Raw genomic sequence first — 9,440 nt, forward strand, 5'->3', positions numbered from 1 at the left:
GTTTTTTATTCCGTGATCTTGGTAGTATTTCTAAAGAGCCATGGAGCGCAAGGACTAGACTCTCTTTCATCGGCTTGGTGACTGATTTCTTTGCTTTTCTAGTGGAATTTAGAAAGCTTCGCTTTTTTAAACCTCGCAGCGGCCATCAAATTAAGGAAAAACATTGACTCAACTCCTAATCTTTCCTGGGGTAGAACTTCAGTCCTGGAGTATAAATCAGACTTTTATGGCTTGCTGAAGGTGATGTCCAAGGGCTTGCAATTTCCATTGCAGAGCTGTCCCTCTAACGAGCTCTAGAGACATCTCAACTCAGATTGCCTCAGACCAGAAGCCAATCAGCAGGCATAGGCGAGTCCAGTTACGTGATTACTTCCCAAATCCAGTGTTTTGATGCTTTTGTTTTACTTTTAAATGTGGCCAAATCCAGACGTCTCTGAGCTCACGAGCAAAATTAAAACAGATACACACATTGATGCAGAGCGGCAGACAACTGCTCTCCCACTCAGACATAACGCAACTCAATCAGACTCAGCTGTCTGCATGGCAAAGGTCCGTAAAGAAAGCCTTCGCACAAAGCTTCTGAGGTTGAGAAACCTCAGAAGGGCTCTGTGGAATAATTTGTTCTTAGTTTGTTTTTTTCTTCCCCATGGTTCTGATTTTTTAAGTGTAGGGGATTACCCATTGCCTGTAGCTCAGTAATCACAGGAGCTTTTGATTATGAAAAGTGCAATCCAAAAGATAGTACTCTGAGGACTTGGCAGAGAGGTTTTATGCCCATCCCTTGAATGTGCCAGAACACCCTGCACCCTGCCAACTATGATTACACTTGGCATTAATTGAAAATGCTGAGAGCTCTAAGCCTTCCTGATTTTCGCCACCTGGAGCAGATTAAAATCTGGGTCCTGCCGGTGAGGAGGTCTGAGGGATTGGGAATACAAGGCTGTTTTAATCTTTTCCAAGTCAGGCTGTTTAAAAATATCCATACATCAAATGTTCATGGATCTCATACAGTTTCCTTCTCTGGGGAGAATTCAATTACCAGTAACATGAAGTGGGATTAGCTTGTTGTGGTGAGCCATCTGGAGAGAGGAGATTCACCATCACTGGGAAATATGTTCAGAGATTTGCCACCATGATTTTGAAGGAGTTGCTGAAGGTGCTCAAAGGCGCAGTGATGTTTCTTATGAAAGCCTTGTTCAGTTCGCCCAGTGAAATTAAAATGCAACGGGAGGAAAATCTAGACCTCCCTCCGTGCTGAAATATTCCTCTGCCCCAGGAGGGCAATGTTTGGGTTTTAAGGACTGGCTTGAGTACTTTGTAAAGCTACAACAACAAAAACCCACAGCGGAAACTGTAATATATATAGATAAACAGAAAGGCTCATGAAAAGGAAAGGGTGTGAAAGGAGGGACTAATGGGGAAATCACTCTGAATCAGAATTCAGCTCTCTGGATCATTCTAGAGGGTCAGATACTGGCCAACTCCCTTGAAGAACATAGAAACAAATTTAAATTAAGCTCAGAAAGCCAAGGACTCAAAGGAGCACAGAAGGCAAAGAAAGCCTTCACATTTTAATAGACAAAAACAAATCAGCGTAGTCTGGGGAGAGAGACAAGATGGTGCAGGAGATCACAGGCCAACCCAAAGCTCCCTGGGCCAGCTCAGGTCATATGAAATGAGACTGGTCTTCAGAGCAGTATGTCAGTCCTCTGGAGGGAGAACTGAGCCTCAGTGAAAAAGCAAGTGCCAGCCACACCAATTTGGCCAGGAAATGTCTGTGATATGGGGGCAGAAACAGATAGGTCAGGAAAATAACAGATTATTTTAAAATTGATTTTATTAATGATTTACCATCCTCACAATTAAAATTAGTAACAAACTATACATAGTGTCTTCTTCAATTTGTAAATAAATTATGATAATCCAAATAATAGTGAAGCCATTAAAATTATGATACATAGCTACATTGATTGATTTTGAACAATAGACATAAGAACTTCTAGACTCATTTGGTGAGACTAGCATAAGTTTGATATTAAAACCAGACAATGGCACCATGAGAAAGGAAGATAACAAAGTAAACTCAGTTTTGAATATAAATGTGAAAATCCTAAATAAAATATGGCAAACTATCTGAGAATGTGTAAAAAAATACATCATGACCAAGTTGGGTTGATTTCAAGATTTCAATGATGGTTTACCATGAGTAGAAAATCTGTTAATGTAATATACGACATTCACACAGTAAAAAAGAAAGGCCATATGATCATCTCATTAGATACAAGAAAGCCAACAAATAAAAGTCAACACTCATTCATGACAAAAACTCAGTATACTAGGAATAGAAAGGAACATCTCCATCCTAGTAAAGATTACCAGAAATCTACAACAACATAATGTATATTGGAGAAATGTTACAAGTATTTCTGTTAGAGTCAGAACAAAACAAAGGTGCCTGCTATCCCTATATCTGTTCAACATTTACTGCAGGTCCAAGCCAGCACAATAAGAAATTGAAGATATAGGGCGCCTGGGTGGCTCAGTTGGTTAAGCGACTGCCTTCGGCTCAGGTCATGGTCCTGGAGTCCCGGGATCGAGTCCCACATCGGGCTCCCTGCTCGGCGGGGAGTCTGCTTCTCCCTCTGACCCTCCCCACTCTCATGTGCTCTCTCTCTCTCTCTCATTCTCTCTCTCAAATAAATAAATAATCTTTAAAAAAAAAAAAAAGAAATTGAAGATATAGGGACTAGAAAGAAAGAAAGATGATGTAACAATAAGATTGTTTTCATAGAAAATTCAAGAAACTCCTCAAGACAAACATTGAATATAAGAAGACAGTTTGGAAAGATTACTGGATAAAATATCAATATGCCCAAATTGCGTTCACAATAAATACTTAGAAATTAGAATATGTAATTAAACACACACAATAGCAACAAAAGTTAGTTTCTATAAATAAATGTAACGAAATATGGCCAACCCTTCTATTGATAATAACATAGAACTTACGGAAAAATGCAAAAGAAAACCAAAATAAATGAAGACCTACATTACTTTTACCAATATTATCAAAAATAGCAACTGTCTACCCCTTAGTTTACAAATTCAATGCACTTCCAACCAACAGTCCAATAGAGTTATTTTCATGCAACTAAATATATGGAAGGTGCTTCTGTATTTTACTTGGATGAAAGAAAAGCCAAGAATAGCCAATACATTTTTGAAGAAGGGAGATTTATATTTGCTAAATATTAAAGCTTAATATAAAATTATAGCATTGAAAAAGTGTGGTATTGGTACAGGGATAAACACCATAGGCCAATGGAACAGAATAGACTCTTTGATAAATGATTTAGTAAATGAACAGTTATAAATAGTTCTGACAATTGGCTCTCCATGTAGAAAAAGACAAACGTAGGCCCTTACCTCATACTATACACAAAAATTAATTTCACACAAAAATTAATTTCAAGTGGACTAAAAACGTAAAATGTGAAAAATAAAACTAGAAGCTTTAGAAGGTAACATAAAAGAATGTCATTATTACATAAGATCCATTAAAATAAACAAGAGATTTTTTTTAAAATCCATACAGGTAGAATTTTAAAACAAAATATTAAGAAAAGCAAGTTGGAGAAGGATACATACAGTATGATGACAACAGTGTGTACTGTTTGTGGAATATCAGACCCATACACATATGCAAATAAATACAATAAAAGAGCATAAAAAAACTCTAAAGGTAAAGGTAGATAGACTTGACTACTTAAAAGTTAAAACTTCCGTATGAAAGAGATAATGAGCAAAGTAAAAATCCAATTCACATCATAGGAGAAAACAATTGAAACCCGTATAATCACCACAAAACTGGTATGCATAATAACAAAAATTCTAACAAGCTGTAAAATAAAGAGAAACAATCGAAAAGAAAAAGAGACAAGAATGCACACAATTCACAGACGGAAAACCTTAGTGAGTAGTAAATGTCTGAAAAGATTCTCAACCCCATTAACATCCAGGGAAATGAAAATTAAAGACCAATGAAACCCCGTTTTGTACTCATCATATTGGTAAAAATTAGTAAATCCCATAACCTGAAATACTGACGAAGATATGAGGAAACAGGGACTCGTACATGTTGTTGGTAGCACCACTTTGAAGAGCAATAGGAAAGGCCTGGGAAAGCTGAAGATATTTGTTTGATTGTTTGATCCAGCAAGTCCACTTCTAGAAGTCTACTCTAGAGAAATCGGCATGAACAAGGTTTGTACACAGTTATGCATTCATAGCATGGTAGCATGATTTGCAAGAGTTGAAGAATGAAAACATCCCACTGTCTCTAAGTAGAATAATGCATATCTTCTGGCTTATTGCTACAACATATTCCATACAGCAGTTAAATGAATGAACTAAATCTATATCTATCTATATATAAAATACTGAATGATAAAATCAAGTTATAAAAGCATACCAACAGTATGATACCTCTTATGTGGGGCTTAAAAACACCCTAAACAATAGTTCAAGTGGTTTTTTTTTAAGATTTTATTTATTTATTTGAGAGAGAGAGAATGAGAGACAGATAGCAAGAGAGGGAAGAGGGTCAGAGGGAGAAGCAGACCCCCTGCTGAGCAGAGAGCCCGATGCGGGACTCGATCCCAGGACTCCAGGATCATGAACTGAGCCGAAGGCAGTCGCTTAACCAACTGAGCCACCCAGGCGCCCAGTTCAAAGTGTTTTAAGATGTAGTTATTTGTATCCCATGAATGGTGCCCAACCGAGGGTGAATTTGCCCCCAAGGGATATTTGATAATGTCACAACTGGAAGAGGATGCTCCTGGTGTCTAATGGGTAGAGCCCAGGAATGCTGCTAAATACGCTACAATGCATTCATTGTACAACTGTTACCCTCCCTCCCTCCAACACACATCAAAGGATTATTTGTCCCCAAATGTCTAAAGTTCTGAGGTTGAGAAAACTTGCTCTGATCCATCCTATTCAAATCACATAACTAAGAATGGGGGTTGGGGGTGCAGTTACCCGGGTGGGGGAGGACTTTGTTCTTTAAAGAAAAATCAGAGTATAGGCCAAGGAGAAGGGGAAGTATTTAAAACATATCAACCGTAGTACATATGAAAAAGATTGAAATAATATATACCAAAATATGATCAGTTAAAGATTTCTGAGGCAGTGCTCAAGAATTTTTTTTTTGCATACTTCTATTTTCTATTTTACCCAAAAGGAACATGAGCATTTGTGAAATTAAAAAGGAAATCTTTTGAAAGTACAAAAAATGTGTCTTCTCACCAAAAAATATTTTCTCCAAAATTTTATGCTTCAGAACAGATTGGTTTCACCCTGCCCACGTTTACGGGTTATTATTCTTGGGTATTACCTACTTTGTTTTCTGCCTTTCGCCTTGACAATATTTCATATAGATCATTCCATAAATCCAAATAATCTTCATATTGGATATTTTAATGGCTCTATAATGTTTCACTGTGTTACTATGTCAAGATTTACTTAACCACTTCCCAGCTGTTAACGATTTTAGATTCTTCCACCATTATGAAAGGCACAGCTGTAAACATCTTTGCAAAAATTGGGTATTTCCCCTTATTGAGTTCTTTCCTTAGGATTTGCTCTCCAAAGCAGATTTGCCAAATCAAAGGATAGGATGAATTCAGTGATACATGAACTTTGGTACATGTTGTCAGATTTCTTTCCAGAAAAATGATGCTACCATTTCTACAATTAATGTATGAGTATACTTGTGTCCCCAAAGCACTATTAATTCTGGTTTAAAAAATTGTTATTAATAATTTAATACATATAAAACAGTATATTGGGCTATTTTAATTTGCAATTCTTTAATTATTAGGGAAGTTAAACATTTTTCCCAGCGTTTGTTCACTATTTGTATTTTCCCTTGTGCAAACCATCTGTTTATACCCTTTTACCATCTGTCCAGTCAGATCTGAGTTTGCCCATATAGATATTAACTTCCCTTATATTATAATAGTAAATGTTTATAGGTTATTACAATGCTCCCCTGTTGTTTTCCTTTTTTACTTTTCCAATTTGGGACTGTGATGGTTCATTTTATGTGTCAATTTGACTGGGCCACGGGATACCCAGTTAACTAGTTAAACATTATTTCTGGGTGTGTCTGTGCGGGCAATTCTAGAAGAGATTCATGTTTGAATTGGTGGACTGAGTGAAGCCAGTGGCCCTCCCCAGCGTGGACCAGCATCCAATCACTGAAGGCAGAGGAAGGTTGAATTGCTCTCTGCCTGACTCTTGAACTGGGTCATTGGTCTCCTACTGACCTCAGCACTCCTGCTTCTGAACACTCCATCTCTCAGGACTTGAACTACAACCCAGCTTCCTGGGTCTCCAGCTTGTAGACTTCTCAATCTCCGTAATCATGTGTGCCAACCCCTTACAATAAATTTCTCTATATTATATACATCTCCCATTGGTTCTGTGTCTCTGGACAACCCTGACTAATACAGGGACTAATCATTTTTTTTGTTCTGTATTTTGTGGTCAGCATGTACGCATTTTAACCTTCCTGCGCTGAACCTGTCCATCTCTGCATTGGTTCATTGGTAATTCCTTTAGCTGCTTCCATTGCCCGAAAATCCTTTTCCTTTCCAGATGGATATGTGTAGCCTTGTTTTATTTCATAGGTATATATGTACACACACATATATATGACACTAAATTTAACTCAAAAATTACTACTTTTGGTTGAAGTAAGTTATCATTCTAAGCCTTAGACTCTAAGCTTATTTTCCTGTCTTGATAGTAACCTTCCCCCAGAACACACATTGAAGGATTTTATCTCCCATTGTTTATAACAGATTAAATATATATTGATTTGGGGAATCTCTATTTGCCTCCCAGGCCTAATTTTTGGTTAGCCCATTTTTGATAAATACTGTTTCCCAACAAGGAACTTTAGTATATGGTATAGCCAGGATTACTTTTATTATAAAAGTATTCTTTTTTTCCACACTTATTTATTTTGTCAATTTTGACAAAGTAACCTACTGGAATTATAAATGATATTGCCTAACTCTATAAGTTAACTTGAATATTATTTTAATCTTCACCATTTCAGCTCTCTGGTCAGCGGGAAAGTGTAACTTCCCATTTTTCACCAGAAGTCATATGATTACAGACTTAAGAGAGTTCAGATATCATTCAATTTCTAGTTCTAGGCCATCCTGCTCTGCACTTATCCCATTTTACAGATGATCAAACCAAGGCCCCCAAACCTATATCTGGTTAGGGAATAGCTGAAAATAAGACTTATTTCATCTGGCACTTTTTCTATCACACCATTTATTCAAGTCTTCATTTGCTTCTCTTAATGCTTTAAAACATTTACAGATGTGGGTGCCCAGGTGGCTCAGTTGGTTGAGCGTCCGACTCTTGATTTCAGGTCAGGTCATGATCTCGGGGTAATGGGATTGAGCCCTGGGACGGGCCTATGACAGGCCCATGACAGGCCACCATTGGGCTCCAAGCACAGTGGGGAGTCTACTTGACATTTTTTCCCTCTGCCCCCCCACTCTCTCTCTCTCTTTCTCAAAAGAATAAATCTTAAAAAAAATAAAATATTTACAGATGTTAGTTAGGTATATCCCAGTTGGTTCATTTCTAGGACTTTTCTAGATTGCCATAGAAAATATGGGCATTGATACGGAAATTTAGGCATATGGTTTCTTCAGTGGAGAGCAAAAGCACACAGCTTATTCTCATTTTTTTTTTTTTTTGGTAGGGAAAAGCAAACTGGCTTTTGAACTGATCTCCCATTTTCTGGGTCACTCTTATCTTTTTAAGGGTTTTATTGTGAACAATAGTTTCTTATGTACTACAGTCTGCAGGGAAGTATGTTAGGTACACAAAGAGGTAAAGTTACAGAATCTTGCCTTTCTAAGAGATTCTCACAAATTCCAAACATTAGATATAGAGTATCAATTTCAAACAATAGAAAATCCCAAATAACAGTGGTTTAAAGAAAATATGGACTTGTCCATGTAATGAGAAATCTGAAGGTAGGCAATCCATTACATTGGTTACACAGTGTCATCAGGGACCCAGGCCAACTTCCTGACTTCCACTTTGATATCAGGGTGTGGGGCTCATGATCATGTACATCAGAAGATTGCTAATGCTCTAGCCATCATGACTAATTTCCAGGGTGAAGGAAGACCAATAGGCCAGTACTAACCAAGTCAGATCTTCCTAAACTGGTTTTCCTGGAAGCCTCTAGGTGATGTCTGCTTTTGTCATTGTCCAGAACTGTGTCAAATGACCACCACTAGCAACAAGGGAGCTGGTGGGTGAAACATTTTTAGCTAGGCACACTGCTACCCTCAATAAAATAAAAAATCTGTCTATAAATAAAGATGGGAGAATGGATATTGACCAAGCAGCTTATAGTCTCTACCACTCAGCATCCATGGTAAAACATAAACAAGGGTTTTCTTTAGACTAAGACCATTTGCTAATGAGAGATCGGCACGTGGTCTTCATGGTTAGGTTGGACTTAAACAAATGGTGGTGGGCAATAACCCCAGTTTAGAGATAAAGAAACTGAATATTTGGCCAAGGTCATGCATCTTAAAATGTAAGATACCCTGAATTGGGTCTTAGGCCAGACTCCATGTTTTTTCACAATGTCACAAGGTTAAATTTATTTCTGGAGAATAAGTTTATTTATTGGGATTAGGAGGGTTGAAGATGAGTGGGATACACTTCTGCTATTTCTTGACAGTTTCTAAAATCGAAACCTTAGGGGGACTCTACAAACTCTTCAACCAACTAGCAGTGTGACCATGGACAAGCTAATTAACCTGCCTGGATCTGAATCAAATATGAAACCAGTCAGACATTAGAAGAAAAGAACACTACAGACCGCTAGCCCTCATGAACATGGATGCAAAAGCTCTAAACAAAATTTTTAATAAAATTAGATGAATAAAAAATTTAAAAATGCAATCTAACTATATTTTCTGATCCAGCATATATGTGTGTGTATAGATCTATATCTTTATCTATAAATCCTGGATTCATTCTTTTCTTTATTTATTGTAATTTTTGAAGATCTACCTAGGAGGTTCCCATCAGTGAGCTAAACACTATACATTGTAGAAGAAGAATGAACAAGGCTGAAGCTTACAGTATTGGGCTAGGGAAGAATAAAAAAAAAAAAAAGCTTCAAATGCTGTTGTATGGTTTATTGGTTTTGCCACCATTTCTGAATTGATATTGTGCATCAAAAGCTAAAAAAGAGGCATAACTTTATTGGAAGCCTCCTCTATCAAAATTCAAAAGAGAGGAAGGGGGAATGGCAGGAGCAATCTCAGAAAAGGATACAAAACGCTGCATTTAGAGTAAAGCACACACTAAACAGAGCATCCAAGTTC

Source organism: Leptonychotes weddellii, chromosome 5 (assembly GCF_054177405.1).
Source record: "Leptonychotes weddellii isolate Sample4059 chromosome 5, ASM5417740v2, whole genome shotgun sequence".
NCBI classification, from domain to species: domain Eukaryota; kingdom Metazoa; phylum Chordata; class Mammalia; order Carnivora; family Phocidae; genus Leptonychotes; species Leptonychotes weddellii.